The 17,539-nt window shown below is 40.0% G+C and overlaps 1 protein-coding gene across 4 annotated transcripts in view; it reads right to left on the reverse strand.

Moving 5' to 3' along the window:
- The window catches only part of APBA1 (amyloid beta precursor protein binding family A member 1), an 86,448-nt gene extending 69,337 nt beyond the window's left edge, over nucleotides 1-17,111 (reverse strand). Inside the window, exons 1-2 of one of the 4 annotated variants that reach the window (XM_012577461.5) lie at nucleotides 16,922-17,094; nucleotides 16,070-16,146 (exon numbers count right to left, since the gene is read on the reverse strand). The gene's annotated coding sequence lies outside the window, so the exon portion shown is untranslated. Of the gene's footprint in view, nucleotides 1-16,069; nucleotides 16,147-16,921 lie in introns of all 4 variants that reach the window. The other 3 variants (XM_030258350.4, XM_002190283.7, XM_030258349.4) reach the window with 3 other exon arrangements.
- Between the last annotated feature and the right edge of the window lie 428 nt (nucleotides 17,112-17,539).

Raw genomic sequence — 17,539 nt, forward strand, 5'->3', positions numbered from 1 at the left:
TTTTTATTCAAGTTGGTATCACTAAAACAAAAATGCTGGCACAATTAAATCTTCATTGAAGATTTAAGATAGCCTGTCTCTGATTTTCACTTAGTGTTTACTGCAAAGAAAACAGAGCCATTCAAACTCGTAAGATTATAACCTATAAATAACATAACACTGGAAAGAAACACCCTGTGATTAAAGAGGCTGGAAGGTAGGCTGTTTTGCTAATCCACAAACAATAGTTTCAAACGATTAAACGCTTGTTTATTTCTCACACTTAACTTTTTTAGCTACTGGCCAATTCTTACTTTATAAGTCTCAAACATAATGGAATTTCTTAAACCTTCAGAAGCAACCCCAGCAGGTGGAGGGTGAGGTCCAGCAGCAGCTGGCTGGCCAGTCCACACATGGCATGACCAGGCCCACAGCTCAGCAGGTCTTCCGCATGACCCTATCCTCACTCTCTTCTTCATGACCACCTTCCTGGCTTTCTAGGGAGATGCCTAGTAAGGATATGGGGAGTGGACAAGAAAGCAACAGACCAGTATAAGAACAGTACACTTATGAAATCTTTATTACACAAAAATCAGGCTCTTTTTGTCTTTGTGTAATTTCTTATGAGTGTTCTCCTGCAAAGCATGGAAGGAATCACAGACCCGTGGCCGTACTTAGTGCATCACACAGAGCCTCAATGCCTCCCTCCATTTCACCAGTCCTGGCTTTGGATCAGACAAATCTCCTCTCATTAAGTTCTTCCCCATAGCAGCACTTTTCTGTCTACACTGTGCTAGCCAGTCTTGTGTCAGGCTTTTTTAACTTCACTTTCACTCATCCCCAAACATGAACTAACTGTATTGTGAAAGTGAGTAGTCCAGACAGCCTACTGCTTTGAATTATTTAAGATACTGAAAAAGCTTTAGATTTTGAAACACTTGGGGCTGACACAATTCTATACCAGTGTGGCAGGGATCAGAAGGTGTCCCAACTTCTCTTGCCAGGTGCTGATGCCAGGGTCAAGGAGGAGGTAGACAACATGGTTACAGGTCATACATGGGAAGATAATTCATCTGCCTGTTGAAACATTTTTAATTGCAGGTCATTTTATGAGATTCTATACAAATTTCCAAGTATCACAGTACCAAAAAGTTCATATGGTTCCCTGTGTACAGAATCCATCTACTTAGTAATCAATTATTTAATAAATGATATTCCTGATTGGCTTTACTCCAGAAATGATTTCTTCTAAATTTTGCAACCTGCATATTGAAATTTTCTGAGTTCTGACAAGACCATAAACTAGGGGCAAGCTATGACAGAAAGCAAAAGATAAAACCATAGGAGGAACTGTACAAGAGGATAACTCAAGTACAGAAATGCAGCATTGTCACTTCACTGAAAGACTATTGTCCCATTCACCTATTACATCCCAGGAGAAGCTAAAAAGATAGACCGAAAATAAGGCTGAATAGTACCTCTTTCATCCCAAAAGAACACAAGAGGATTTCACTGCTGGCTTGTGTATTAACCTCTACAATTTGTCGCAGTGGACAAAACCCTGATGAATTCTGCACAAGGTGGTGTGGTATCATGATTTATATTAATGTCAAAAACACTGACTAAATTGTGTAGAAACTTAGAAGTACTTAAAAGCTTTTTAAAGTTTCTGCATAATCTAAAAAATATATCCATATTGTAAAAGACAGGCACTTTAAAACACCTCAGTCGTTTATGTGGAAACTATTGTATGACTATTGTTCCAGGAAATTTTTTCAGTATCTCATTCCCACAAATATGATCTGGATAAGAAGGATTTTTTTCTTAAATTCCCTCAAGCTTCATAAGCCTGAGGCAAGCCTAACGTTCTCCACATTAAAACATACCTTATTAACAGAAAAAATTGCCTTGAAATAGCTGCTCTGAGTCCAAATTTACAAGCTTCTGCAGTTTTGGAGGGATTCTGTTTGTGGTGGGTTTTGTTTGGTTGGCTCAACAAAAATTAAAAAAAAAATCATACATCAACCAAGCCATTCTGTTAGGACAGTACATGCACAAGAAGAGTACGGTCTACATGCAGCTCACAAGCGGTAGGAATAAAGTTATTTATACAGGGTTTTTTTTGAGAGCAACATAAAAAACAACAGCAACAAAACAAACAGAAAAAAACCCAAAACAACCCCAAAATGGCAGAAATGTGGAACTTATATGGCAAAATTTCTTTCAAATAGTATATGGGCATGTTCTCCTGAGGTGTCCACAATGCTCCTGTGCCACCTCAACTCAGTTTCCTAGTAAGGCTTTGACAGTGTAAGTAAAAAGCATTTGGATTACACAGCAAGGAGGGACCTCTGTTTATTCTAAATAAAAGTAAAAAAAATAAAAAGTAAATGGCAGGATTAGAGCAAAGTTATAGAGATTTAAATCAGATACCTCTGAATTGTTTTCTCCTCATTAAAAACAGTGCTTCTTCTAGATTCCTGAAGCGGGCAAAAAAATCACTATTTGGAACTTGGCTAGTTCTGCTAGAAGCAGATCAGTGAGACCTGTTAAGTCAAAAAATCTTTAAGACTCTTAGATATTTCTATTTCCTACTTTTTCAAATATCTAAAGATTTGCAATCCTAGGATCCCCGGGAAAAAATCTCATTTAGGTAAGATACAGCTAAGCTCAGAAAATATGCTATTGATAATACCTTTCACTCCCACTAATTTCCACATCAGAGATTTTGAATGTTGAGGCTCAAAAGCATAGCCTCAGCTGTTATCCAGGCCTTCCACAATGTCATGCTCAGCTAGCCTATTCATAGCTCAGAAAAAGGCTTCACAGAGCTTTACAAGCTACAAGCTATTCAAGAGTAAGCAGTTAGTGAAAATGTAAATAGAAGCATGCAATGTAATAACTACTATCAAAATAAACTAAGTGCTACTTTAAATTAAAAAGGTCACCTCCCTACACAGAGGGGATTACCAACTCATTACTTTTCTCCTTACTCCGTCAACACTGAAGCAGCAATATCACCTCCATTGCTTTTTATTGTTGCTTTACACAGAAAGAAAACAAAGAAAAGGTATTTTTTCAGGTATTTCTACTATTTTTCAAATAATACATTCAAGTTAAACCTCTGAACAAGCTTTAGTGAATCTTACCATAAGTCATGGAAGACTGTGAAATCCCTTAATAATAAGCTCCAGGCATCAGGCAGAAGTTGTTTAATTACATGTTCTGTATTTATTGAAAAAATAAAGCTAACGTTATCAGCATGCTGGTTGAAATCACAAAGTCTGCACTTGAGCTGCCCAACCATTTCACCACTCTCTCAATGACTTCTGATCTGGGTTACATATACAGCAACAATATCAGCAACTTACTATCAAACTTAGAACCAAGCCCAGAAGGCGAGAGCTCCTGGCAGATTTTCCATGTGCCTTGAAACGCCTCACACAGCACAGCAGAAGTAGAGCAGTCACAAACCACAGCTGTCAGCCAAAGTTACCAGGACACCAGGTAACTTCTCTGTTTCACTGAACAGGCTTCACATCAGAAATCAGAGCTGCAGCAGGTTTTTTGGGGCACCCCACCAGAGCCAGCAACCCATGTGGGCACCCAGCTATGGGGACCACACAACTTTCTACTGACATGCTATTTCACTGTTATTCCAGTTTTAAAGATCTAGAAAGGGCTGTAAAATAAATGGATTTCATACAGATTTCAAAAGCAGGAAGAAGATCTTAAAAATATAAAAGAGAAATGTTCTGAAATAGCTCAAGGTATATTGCAACTAAAATATCTACTTCACCTTTTCAGAAAAACGTTTGCATACAAACACACATCACCTTCTTTCAATAAGTACTTGTGGCAGTCAAAGGTACTTCAGCTAGAAATGACATTCTCTCTGGAATGAAAATCTAACAATAAGGAGCTAAAAGAGCTTTTGTTAAACTATATTAACACCCAAATCCCATAAAGAATTTTCCAAACCTATTCCCTACCAGTGTTTCTGTGTTTCTGCTACTTCATTACTACTATTACAGTTACTCACAACATTCACAATTATTTTTTCCAATACTTTTAACTCTGAAACATCCATCTCTGTTTTACCAATTTCAAAAAAATTAACTAACCCTCTTCTCATGTTGGCCATTATTTCATTGAGGGCGTTTGCCCAATTTTTACTATTTTTGTCTAAACTCTTTTTTACCTAACATTTGATTGCACTCCCTTTGCCACTCACTGTGAATCCATCTGGTCCTTACACATGAAAGATGATTTTTCTACAGGTTTTACTTCCCCTGTATTTTTGAAGGAGGAAAGGCAAGTGGTACAAATTGTGGTAGTAATATGTGAAATTATACCAAAAATAGATCCATTGGTACAGGAGACCCTTGCTAAAAACATTCAGATCAGAGGAATATAAAAAGTCACTGCAAAGCATAACCATATGCAATTACACTACAATCACTTGATCTTCCTTTGCAAGACCAAACAGATAAGGTACATTCCCAAACTCTACTATGGATTACTCCAACTTGAAATACCATGCTAAAAAAGTTGACAAGGGAAAGAGTCATAGAATGCTGCTTCAAGAACAAAACTAGAGTCCAAAATAATTTACCACATCATCAAATTGTTGTTCTCATTGAAAAAAAAATCAGAAAACTACATCTAGTGACAAACAAAAAAAGAAAAGCTACTTAAATCAGTTTCAAGGATACATCCATCCTAGATTGTAAAAAGCAAAACTACGCGAAAATACCTCTGAAAGAGACTGTTCAAGCTAGAGGATTGCTCCCTACAGTATTGTTGAAGCCCATGCACTACTGAGTATTCACTTCTCTGAAGAAGCATCTTCTATCACTCCCTGGGAGATTATTCCACAGTCTGGTAGACATCAGTGTTGAGATGTTTTTTCCAATTCTTAGTTCTTTCTCTATCTCACCATATCATTCATAGGTAATTCCTCCTCACCATACATAGCTTTGATTCATACTGTTTCTACCAGGGCTTTTTATTGTTACACGGTAAAATTATTCCTTTTTATTAACAAAGAGGAGATAACATTTTGTTCCTCTCAAATTATTAAGCATAATTCCCGCGCTGTGAACATTTTTGTGTTATTTGTACAAGACAAGCAACCTAACCTGTAAAATGCACAAAACTTAGGCAGAGTTCAGAAGTTTTTAAGTGCATTTAAAGCAAAGAGCTTCAATAGCAAGACATGCTTCAACACTAGAAACTTGTTATCAAGATTCTAATTACTTTTAGATCAGTTCTTGTACTTCTTGTTTCCTCTCTTCAATAGGTAAAAAAATTTGCAGAGTGTAACCTTTTCCTCACAAGAGACAGTAAAAACCTTGAATTTCTGTCATGCCTCAAATGTAAAGAATTGAAGAAAAAAGAAAGGCTTTTTTAATTTAGAAACAAAATGCCATTTTACACGGTAGACTAACTACCTAATTTCTTCCCAAAATTACTGTAGTTCTTTCTTTGACAGGATAAGGTTTATCAGGTAAAATAGAGAAAGAATCCAGGAATGCATTTGTTCCTAACAAATCAAATAAACTAGCCAAACCCTCACCTAAAGCAGTGTAGAATCACAGCAGCATCAACAGCATAACTTTATTGGCTGATAAGACACTATAGAAGTGCCATGCACTTGACATGCAGACAAGAACAAGAGAAACTGTCCAAGCCAGGCACAATGGGGTCTTCTGTTCCTGCAATTCACTAAGCACCTTAATCAGCAAGGCAGAAGAAAACCAAACACCATCTTATTCATGTACACAGAGATAGCACCCCAGCAATATATTTAGTATTAATAAAAAGAGGTAAATGTTAAACTGAGAAAAATTACTTACCTTGACCATAAATTCACAGGGCCACAGAAAAGGGAAAGACTTTCCCCGAGTCTGATATATCAAAGCTATGCATAATGATCACCACCCACTACCAAGTCTTCAGTATTACATAACAAAGATTTATTTAGGTTCTCTGATCCAGTGGCTCCAAACTGCAGACTGCCAAGCTGTTTTCATGCTCAGAAAGGTCAAGCATTTGTCATTTTTTGAGCTCTAACGTACTGCCACTAATCCCGTCTACGACTGTCCAGTAATTTTCAAGAGCTAAAGGTGGTGTTTTTTTCTGAAAAATATGTTTTTAGATTACATGCAATTCTCTCCCCAAACCTCCAACACAGGTTCACCAGATCCTTTGCAAAGGCTTTTTTCTAACCTTGATCCATTGCATATAAAAATCCATCCATATATTACATTTTTTTTTTCTTGTGAAAAACACCTCACATACTATGAAGTCATGAACAGGGCAACATTTAGAGCCAGAAGAATTAATCTCCTCGGGATGAAGAAGAACAAATGGAAAATACGACATTACTTACAAACCAGATACAGATGGGAGAAAAGAGAAAAAGAAGGATTACTAAATCTCCACCACAAACAATTCAAAGGCATGTAAAATACAAAGTACCTACAGCAAAACTATTCACGTAAACAAAACACTCCAGATGCAAAATACATGAGATTATGTTCCACTTCTCACAAGTGCCTGCAAATGGAGTTGAATGGTGACAATGCTATTCCTTAAGAGGAATTCAATTTTTACATTCTACATTTATTAACAGGAAAAATACAATTATAACTAGAATAGAAGAAAGTTTCCGCTGAGGTACCTGGGTCTGAGACTGAAGAATTTGTGATCATAAAGATAATACAGGAAACAAAAAAGGAAGGCACTGCTACCACCCTGAGTCCTCAGGTTAAAATTTCCAACAGTACCGCTGCTATCTCATAAAATGTGTATCAAAACTGCTGTTGTTTCACTCCATGTTTGTTTCTGACACTTAAATGCCTCCTCACAACTGAAAGTGTAAAAAATGTCATCAGTTCCCAGTGTCAGTGCTCATTTGTGTTAGGCTATAACCATTAGCAAGAGCAGACTTGGGAGCCACTACAACAGAATTCAGAAACCACTGCCTGTGGAGAAAGCCTATCACAGTTGATGAGCAACAGAACAAAAGCCCAGACTTCTAATGCTTTAGTCTCTCCTCAGCAGAAAACAGCTTCCAGATTTACACCCCTAAGCTTATTATGTTGGTCTGTAATCTTCTCTTGAGGCAGGACTGCAGCCAGAATATTTGCTCTTTGGATAATGAAAGCATCCCAGAGATCTTTTGGGAGATTCCATCCTCTTTGTTAAAAAAAAGTTTTTACTTCATGAATGTTGTTTTAAAACAGCTGTCATCATTGCTTCTTTAAGTGTCTTCAAAAGATTCACTTAACAAACAAGTGTACAAGAATAAACAGACTTTAGAATTTAGAGAAGCCTGAAGCTGTAATTCAGACACAAGAGCAGGCGCTTTTTACATTGTATGCTAAGTGCCTGTTACATATTTGGCGTCGCCTTGGTTACAGCAACTAACAATGCACCAACATGCTGTGTCACCAAAATGGACCAAATGGATGCTCCAGTTACACAAATCTCTTCTCTTCCCCACTCCTCTCCTCCAAAGACGATGTAACTTTTAAGAGCAGGGACAGGCATCAACATGGAATACCTATGTTGTTAACCACTTCCCTATCAAAGGGTAATCACTGTACCAATAACTTTAGTCAAAATAATGCTAACATTTGGACTTAATCTTGAAAGTCACAGTGGTTGCAAGGCTTCAGGGAGTTTGACCAGCTGCATGTGAACTACACAAAACTGAAAGTCTCAGTCAAGTCTGTTTTTTTCTTCCTAAATAATCTGCTTCTGTTACCAGCCTCAAGCTCCCTGGACACTGCCAGAAAAGGTGACCGATATTTTCTGCACTTTCAACATCCCAATTTGTCTTCCTAGAGAAAAAAAAAAAAAAATCAACTACACACCTCTGTTTCCCACATTTTCCCCACTATGAACTCACATTTTCTACTGACTGATGTCCAAGCAGACCACATGTAAGAATAGGGCAAGGCCTCCTCCGCACTGGGGGGCACCAGTGGAAAACAGGTGGGTTTTCCATGAGGCTGCAGAACAGACTGCTACTTCACACTGAGCAACTTTTCTCTGCAACCACAAGCCTCCTTCCTATAATCCACCAGTATTACAGGGTGTTCAGACTAAATGCAAAGAATTATAGGTAACTATACAGCACAAAACCTCATATTTCAAAGCTGTGATGGCTTTGCACTAGCAACAATGTCTTCCCATCTGAGCATGAATGCCCACAGATGGCAGGTGAAGACCAATGAAACCTACCCTAAGGGGTGAGTTTTATCTGGACGGTACCCACTGCTCTGTACCTCACTACATCTGAAAAGTTAAAACAGACAAGAAGGCGACCAAGGTTTATACACTACTACACTGTAGTAATTGTGTGAGATACTGCAAAAAGCCATGAAGCCACAGGATTCCTGTCATACACTGGAGACAGGGAGTCTTCAATAGGCAGAGTAAATAAAGTGACTATGGATTTGCATATCATTGGAGGAGGTTAGTCTTTAAAGGGGGAGGTGTGTGCTTGATTTTTTGATACACTAAGCATAATAGCACAGACACAGAATATTATAAAAACAAAACAAGAGCAGGGCTGTTTGTGTAATATCCTTCAGTCTTTACAGTTCATATGATTACTAAATTTTCAGATTGATTTTGGAATTATTTTAACTGACTGAAAAAATACTATCTTCCTCCTTCTATCACAAGAAACTGTGTTACTCAGATCCTGTGACTATGCCATCCTGTGCATCCCCTTCTGGTAACTTCACCCTCTGGTTTTCTGGTGTAAAATACCTACAAAAGTATACATAACCCTTAGTGTTTCAAATGGCCAATGTCCCTAAAATTACTGGTTTACACACTGCTGTGTGAAAACACAAGCTTCTTGGGCAAGCAGCTAAAAACCTTACTTTCACATACAAATGAAGTTCTTCTTCTTAATGTAAAAAAGGAACTCTTACCTTACTGCTGTTCATGCTATTCTGCTATCCAGATCATACCTGGTGTACATATATGAACTTGCACTACAGTGCCTGTGGATGCCACTGCTTACAAGGTCATAACACAGACTTCAATATTGAAGATCAAAATTGAGTTGTGAACTGTCCAGATTTCAACAGTTACATACTGGAAGGAAAAAATAAAAAAATATTTGAACCTCTAGTAATTATCTTCATGGATAAAGTGGCTGAAGAAAAGGTATCTTCAATAAAATATGAATTAACACACTGGACATGTGACATATAAAAACTGGTTTTGCTCCATGCACAAAAAGGTTGTACACTCCACTTATAATTCCTAGAGAATCACCAAAATCAGTTTTGAAGTAGGGACCTTTCTACTTTTCTAAAAATCTACTGTATGAATGTTAACTGTATACAAGCTGCAATTGTGCTTTTAATATTTACTTTTCACGCAACTATATTTCCATGTGGACATTGAGCTCAAACTGCTCTTATTTGCAATCAGGAGGCAATTTATCCTGAGGGTGGTCTGGTAGGGAACCAGATTTTTAGGAAATGCTTTGTCGTCCTTGGTCAATGGCAACTAACAGTGGGACACCAGTGACACAGGCACTGTCACACCCAGAGCAATGGAAGACATCAGCTGATGTTACATGTTATCTGGATAACCAATATAACCCAAAGAGTCATCCAATACATTACTGAGAATACTTTATATCTAAGAAAACAATTACATAGGCACACACATCCTAAGCAATATATTCTTCTCTTTTCCCAGCTTACTTATTTGGCCTTCTTTAAGACAAAAATCTTGTTCAAGAGGCTAGATTATCTTGACTTCAAATCCAGAAATAACCAAGTCTGTAACTAACAAGAAATATGAGGGTTTTTTTAATAATGTAGTTTGATTGTAATCCAAAATATGTTTGATATATTGTTGATCAAAGCATTAAGTCTGTGTTATTCTTAAAATATAAATGTTTCGTGTTGCTTTCAAATTTTCATTCAAAAGCAGCTTGACTTAAGCTGAAATAAAGACATTCAGTCTTTACAGTTTACCAGTGTAAAGAAATAGCAAGATATGTAAGGATGTGTTAAGTCCACACTCAACTTTAACTGCAAATAGAATCTGTGTGGGCCAAAGGGTGCCACACTGAAAGTACAATGCATTATAACTGCCTGACTTGGCCATGACTTTAAATTAGGGCTAAGCAATCAGACTAATCATCATGAAGCTGCAGTTAAAAGTCTAAAGCCTGGATGCTGAAGTAATGCAGAATCAATATTAAGAAATACAGCGCTGTGCCCTCGGGCTAATGCCCATCTCCCCACCAAGAAGGCATCAAGCTCAAACATCTCCTTCCCATACACTTTGCAGCATGGTTCTACACAAGGAAGATTTGAGGACTTTTGGATTGTCTCAATGTTACAAAATAAAATTAAGATGCCAAAATCTGAATGATGCTGTGGCAATCTCATAAATGGATTACATTAATCATTTATCAGCAAGGAATGATCACTGTTAAGCAAGAGCAGAACTCTCAGTTCATCCTTATTTATCACTCTGAGACAAAAGGTGTAACAGCTGTGAATATTAGAAATATACACCAAGTTTGGGGAAAGGTTATATAAAATGTTCACTAAAAATGGAATGGAATTACAAAGCTAAAGGCTGGTTTTGCCTGACTGACTTTTAGTTAATACAAATTTCTGTCAGCTCACTACAGCCTTCTCACTGGGAGAGATTTTCTCATTAAATGTGACTGCATTATACATACATACTAAGAATGTTGTTTAATAAATCTTCCATTTCTTAAAAACAGTACTTTAATTTTGAAACCACTGCAAAATAAATTCACACCAAGAACATAATTTTCTAAACTTCTGGGCAATAATTTCCTCCATCTTGACTATCTTAAGAATCCAACTAAAAAAAATAAGTTTCAGGTTATTGAATTGGCTAATATAGCAAATACACCTGTATTTCAGTACTTTCCTAAGGAGAATGGCAGTGGTAAGAAGTACTTAAAAACTAGCACCCAATAGGAGGACATCACCATTACTCTCACATGCTTTCACCCCAACACTCCCACTGTCCCAAATGCCCTGAAGCAAAGCAAGCAACTTTCTGCAGGGCAGCTTGTTCAGCAGAGGATGAGGAGGGCAGGCTGGAGGAAGGTTTCTGTCCAGCAGTCATATCCCATCCCACCAGGACTCTAGCAAAACCTGCTGCACGAGCTGGTACTGGACACCCATGAGAGGTACATCACTCCATCTTCAGAGCTTCCTGCCCTGGTTAAGCCAAGAGTTACAAACATGGCATGCCTCAGTCACTTTATCTGAGCAGAACTTAGATCAGATGACATGCAGGGATCCTTTCCAATTCAAATAACTCTATGATCATAAAAAAGCTGGTGTGAGAAAGCTGTTAAGGGAAAAGAAAGAAAAAACCCTCAGCTCCTCACACAAACCATATAAAAACGTACCAGTCTCCTCTTCCAACAGTGGAGGCAGTGCCCACCCTCCTAACATTTACCTGGGATAGAAACATGTAAAAAACCTACTGGTTTTGCCTATTTTTTGGATTTGAAGTGTTAGTTAAAGCACTCTGCTGATGTTAGCCTGGAAAAACCTGGAGCAAGAGCTTTTACTCCATGTTTCTCCACCTGACTTTGGTGAGCGCTTTTTTAGTCTCAGCTCTTCTTTTAAAAATGTTTTTCCCAATTTAATTTTATTTACGCTAAAGAGTTACATTTGAGACTTCCAAAGCACCAAGATTTCAAACACAAAGTCCCATCAGAATAGACACTACACAAATACATGGTAACACTAAGACCATTGGCATGAACTGCAATTTGCATATCAGAATAAATATATTTTTTAAATCCACAAATAAAGCATATATTAGAAGAACCAAGTCACAGTCATGTATGTTTAAAATCTTCCATTATGTTCTTTTTTCTTCCTTCTTCTGTTTTAAAAAAACCTTCCTTTTACCCAGACCATAGGTTCTTGTCCACCCAAGTTTTGAGAAAGCGTGTTTATTAAAAAGAAATCCAAATCAGAATAACCACCACAAGAAAAATTATCAGAAAGCTACTGTCTTATGCACAGAAGTGAAAATTCTTGCAGCAAAATAAAAATATTTAATCAAAACAATAAATATAGGGCACCAAACCTATAAATACTAGATACTGAATGAACACTTTAATCATATATGTATAGAAAGGCATTTCTCACCCTGACATGCCTCCCCAAAATGGAAAAAATAAGGCAAAAGTGAGTCAGTGTAGGGTAGTCACTCAATGATCTTTGCCAAAATTGGAAAATTTGTAGCCTCCATGGCTCTGCTGTTCTCACGTTTTTCTGACTTGTGTTCAACTTTTGAGTTTAGAGTTCGAAAATTAAATTCAGCAGGCATTTTCCTGATATACAGAAAAGGTTCAGAGGAGTTTAATTAGTTGAGAGAAATAAACCACCACTAAAAGGATTCAGCCTAAATTCCAGGGATGTGTTCCTCAGTTGTGACTAACTCACAGATTTTTAATGAAGTCTTACACTCCCTACAATTACATTTTTCTCAAATGGGTGACAAGGTGGTCATCCTCTTAAAAAAAGCAGCACTTATGGAAGTGCTCATCAGAAAGAAAGACGCAAGTAATTCTTAGCTGCTGGCTTATGAACAAGATCTGATGGACCAAACAGCCCAAGAACAGGCTGAAAAACACAAAGGGAAGGTACATGGCTCAAAAAAATAGTAATTAAACATTCTGAATTTTTGGTTTTAATTGGAGGACATCGCCTCTTTTTGCTAAGTGATAGGAAAAATAGAGGCTCACAGCGAACCTCTATAAAAATAGAGGCTCACATTTTACCTCATGGAAAGTAGATACTGTGTTACATACTTCTAATACATTTATTTCAGCTGTTTTGATGATGTTCAAAACCCCATTGCTTATCCACAGACAGCTACTTACACAGGCTCATGGGTGATGGAAACTTCTTGTGACGGAAATTTTTAATTAGACAGAAATCACCACAGGAGACACGTCAGACCAGGTGAGATGCCACATGCCTAGCAGCATCTCTGTAGAAACAGAACTCCCTAGAAACAGAATTGCATTTCATTCTTCCTCTCATGCCAACATGGCTGGTTTCTAGCAGAAAGGGTTTACTGTGAAAACACATGTTTTTATGGCTCTGGAGTATCTTCAGCTAAGTCATCTGCCATCTGCAGCAGTCATGTATCTATTGTACTGCTTTTGTATTTATTTCTTCAGAATTAGGACAGACATTATCATCACATGCCTGCATATGTGAAAGCAGTAAATAAAGATGTTTCCCTAGGCCCCTGCAGTAAAGCAACAAACATGAAGATTTTTGGCAGAACACTGATGCATGCAGTGGAAACAGAAAAATACCATCACACTGCTCTTAGTACCTGACTTACCAAATCAATCATTATTATGAAGAAAAACCAATCACTCTGTTTCTCAGAAACCTGTAACCCCTACAAAATATGCATTACTGGCAAGCTATTGGAAATAAATGAGCAGAGGGCTGTTTGCTAGAACTCTCGTTAAGAAGGAATCTTCACCTTCTAGGAAACCAGAAAAACGCATTTAAAAATGCATTTATCAAGGCTTCACTTAAGCCTATGCCAATAAGATCTTCTTAAAAGTTAAGATGTAATCAATCAAGCTGCACTGGCCATGGACAACATGTATTAAACTATCTGAAGCACCTCTTACATTTTTAATAATCTTTTTTTAGATCTTAAGAAAAAATGTCTGGTTCTTTTAATTCAAAATCTCATGTAAATCCAGAGCAGCTATGATCAATAACCGACAATTCATGTGCCAAGGGGAAAAAATGCTGAATCTGAAGTATCTAGGCCATGAGATAATGAAAAGTTTTAGCTCTCAGCTTGGTTTTTCCTGCATTTTCATTAGTCTGTTTGAAGACTGAACTTTATATTATAATTCCTTTCTTGTCTTTTTAGCATGTTCATTTGTTTTTGTTACTAATCCTGAACTCACATACATGCAGCAACATGGTGTTTATTTTCCCTGCCACCTTTTCTGGACTTATAATTAGTATATCCTGCTTTTGCTTGCCATAAACATTACCACACACTGACAGAATCTAAAGACAAGAAACAAAACCACTGCAAATGACTAGCCACGCTGGCCTGTTAAAAATACAAAACAAGCAGCTGAACAGCATTTTGTTTTACCCTCATGAATTTTCTGCTGGCTGTAGTGCTAATAAGCACTGCTTATAAAAAGAAATGTTATCTGCATTTCAAAGATGGACAGTCCTCATCTTGAAGGCTTTTTAAGTTTAAGAACATAAGGATTGCATATGACTGTGGGTTAAAATGGTATCAAAGAAGTTAGAAGCCAGCTCCTGGTCCAATTAAAATCCATTCAAATCTCATATGCAAAGAGTTCCTATTTAGATAGATCAACTTTAGCCTCAAAATTAGTACTCCCTTTATTCAAAGTGTTATGGATTACTTACATTACCACAGAGAAAACAAAATCTTCAGATTTATAAGATGTTTTATATCTTCAAAAACCTACACCCACATTCCCTGCCCGGAAATAAAAAGCGCACGGCGGACTCCAAGATTCTCACCTTTGGCATCCACGATGCCACTACATCCTGTATCACAAAATTTCTTCTAAAGCATTAGCTCTCATTTTTTAAATACACAAAGGCAATTCTATTAAATTAAAAAAAAAAAAAAAACCACAAAAAAAAAACCCACAAAAAAAAATACCAGAATGCATTCCCTTCCCAACAGATATGAAATTGCAAACTTGTCATACACAGAGGATTGAGAATTAAATTAACAACTCAGGAAAATTGTGAAAAGGATTTCAAATTAAGTAACCAAATGGGTTACTCAATATCTTTGGCATGTCTCCCTCTTAACACACCAAAACTATCTTTTCTATGTACCTAGATGTATCAAATCACCTTCCCAGCATTCTTGCATTTTTTTAACTGAAGAGCTAATCTGTAAATACTTTCGATAGGCTGGCCTTGCATCTGTTAAAAGACAGCATAATCACCAAAAAGTTTGCCATTTTAATGGAAGATAATGCACTAATGTAAAATAGAAGTATCATTTTAAGCTACAACTAGAAATGTCCAAAACTCAGAGCAATGAATTACATGATTCACAGTACTCGGCCAACCTTGAACTACCATTACTTTGTAGAAATCAGTTTGGCCTAAAAGCTCATTGATATACCAATCTCAGACCACATTTTCCAAGGAAGGTAAGCTGTCTTTCGCTAAGGTTTACATTTCACTCATTAAACATCCAAAGCACTCATCTAAGGTGCACTACAACACTAAATGTTCTGCTTTTTCAGAGTTTCTTGTGATCGTGCCTTATTATTCACCTGACACTTAATTTTTCTGTACAAACACGCACGAATGCACAGAATTAAACAGTAACTGTTCTCCTTTCCTCCTGAACAGCACTTCTGGACAGTCTATCCTGCTCCTTCCTCCCACAGCATTAGACACAAAGGTAAACACGCACCTCAGTTTTGATTTGGTAGCACATAGAGAACATAGACATTCTATGTCACCATCACCTTTTGGGAAGAATAGACATCACATGCTTGTTCCTGATATGGGCTGCAAAGGGAGGTGCAGGTGGTCCAGATTTAAAAGCAATGCAGCAGAACCTAGAGTACTATGACTGGACTATTGGCAAGTTATTTGGGACCCCATGGGCCACAGCTGCAGAGCAGACACAAAACTGCAGCCATCTGGGTGTACTCTTATCAGCTGGTGTAACGTGACGCATATCAAAGACAAGAAAAACGCTACATGGCTGATCTGCCCTACACCCACATTAGCTCACTCTTAATGTATGCAGAGTCAGGCAAATATCTCTGCCTTCCAGCTCCTCAGCAGCTATGAAAACAGCCATATCTGCAATTTACTCTCTAAACCAAACTGCAATTCCACAGCCCAAAAAATCTACAGGAGAAAGCAGAAAGATATAATTTTCCACCCTAGACCCACAGCCTAATCTCTCTTAAAGAGGAGATTTATGATAGCAGTAAAACAAGTCTTGATAGACTGCTCCTATTGACTCTGATCCTTACAGAAAGCAGATGTAATGCATACGGCTGCACTGGCCACGACTGTGATTCAGGCAATCATTGTTATCAAACAGCTTCTCCTGGAGAGGGAAAAAAAAAAAAAAAAAAAAATTAAAAAATCAAACCACCTTCCTTTTCCTGAAACCACAACGTGAAGGTAGCAGATGTCACCTTCCCCCCAGCCCAGGGGTGGAGAGCACGCTCCACTTGGGAGGACGGGGAGATCCAGGTCCCCGTTGGTTTCCCTGCTGCAAACCGGGACGCGGCCGCAGACCTCGGCAGCATCTCCCGACGGAAGGGGCTGCCGAGACCGTCCTGCTGCGACGGCGACCATTCGATCGCCGGATGCGAAATCCTCACATTGCCCCCTCCCACCTGCGCCCCCCATTTCTCCTTTCCACCATAGAAAAGGTGTGCGTGGGAAAAAAAATCTAAAAAACCCCCAAAAAACCAGCAAATCCATGCACTGGGGTATGCATGGCTCCACACAGCATTATTCTAGACACATCCCACCCCCACCAAATAAAATAATGGAATAAATAAACAGAGGGCAAGCACGCAACGCCTCGCCGGAGGCCGGGATGGAGGCAGTCATGGCCGCGCTGGCGCCGCTCTCCGCAGCGCGGGGCAGGTGCAGAGCTGCCCCGCTGGCTCGGAGATGCGCACGCCCACGCAGCCGGACAGAGGCCGCCGCAGCGCCCGCACCCCGCTGCGGGCAGGAGCCGCCGGGCGGGACTGGGCCAGCATCCCGCGGTGTCGGGCACCCGCCCCGAGGGCCCGCTGCCTCCCCGACATCAGCGCCGCGGCAGGGGCCCGGCCGGACCCCCGACCGCTCCCGACCGCTCCCCTCCGCACCTGATGCGGGTCCGCACCGCCTCCTCAGCAGGCAGGGTGGCTCCGACGGGGGTGGCGATGCAGCGCAGGGCGGAAAGCCCAGCAGCAAGCCGCTCGTCCAGCGGCCACCATCTTCTTCCTCCTCCTCCTGCTCCTGCCGCCGCCAGCACCGCCCGGGCCGGCCCCTCCTGCCGCACCGCCCTCACGCGTCAGCGCGCCTTCTCGTTCCCTCCCTCCCTCCGCTGCCTCCCGGCGGGAGCCGGGCCCCACGGGTGTGGGCGGTGCCGGCCCGGCGGGGCCGGGGCTCGGCCGGACTGCTCCGGGGGCTCCCGGCGCAGCGGAGCGCGGCCGTGCGGGCGGCGCGGCCCCGGCCCCTCACCGGTCACACGCCCGGCGCTCTCCGGACCGGCTGCCGGCCCCCGGGCAGCTCGGAGCGAGGGACGCCCTGCAGAGCACGGACCTGTCCGTCTCACCTCCCTGGACACGGGCCCCTAGGTGGCCCAGGAGGGAGGAGGCCCCCCCCGCCAAGGAGGAGGTGTGAGGGTGGGTGTGCCAAGGCGCCGCAACCTCATCGCAGCTGCGAGCGGGCCCCGGTCGTCCTCCTCACCTGGGGGGTAGCTACAACGACCGAGGTGCAGT

The sequence above is a fragment of the Taeniopygia guttata genome, chromosome Z, assembly GCF_048771995.1.
Source record: "Taeniopygia guttata chromosome Z, bTaeGut7.mat, whole genome shotgun sequence".
NCBI classification, from domain to species: domain Eukaryota; kingdom Metazoa; phylum Chordata; class Aves; order Passeriformes; family Estrildidae; genus Taeniopygia; species Taeniopygia guttata.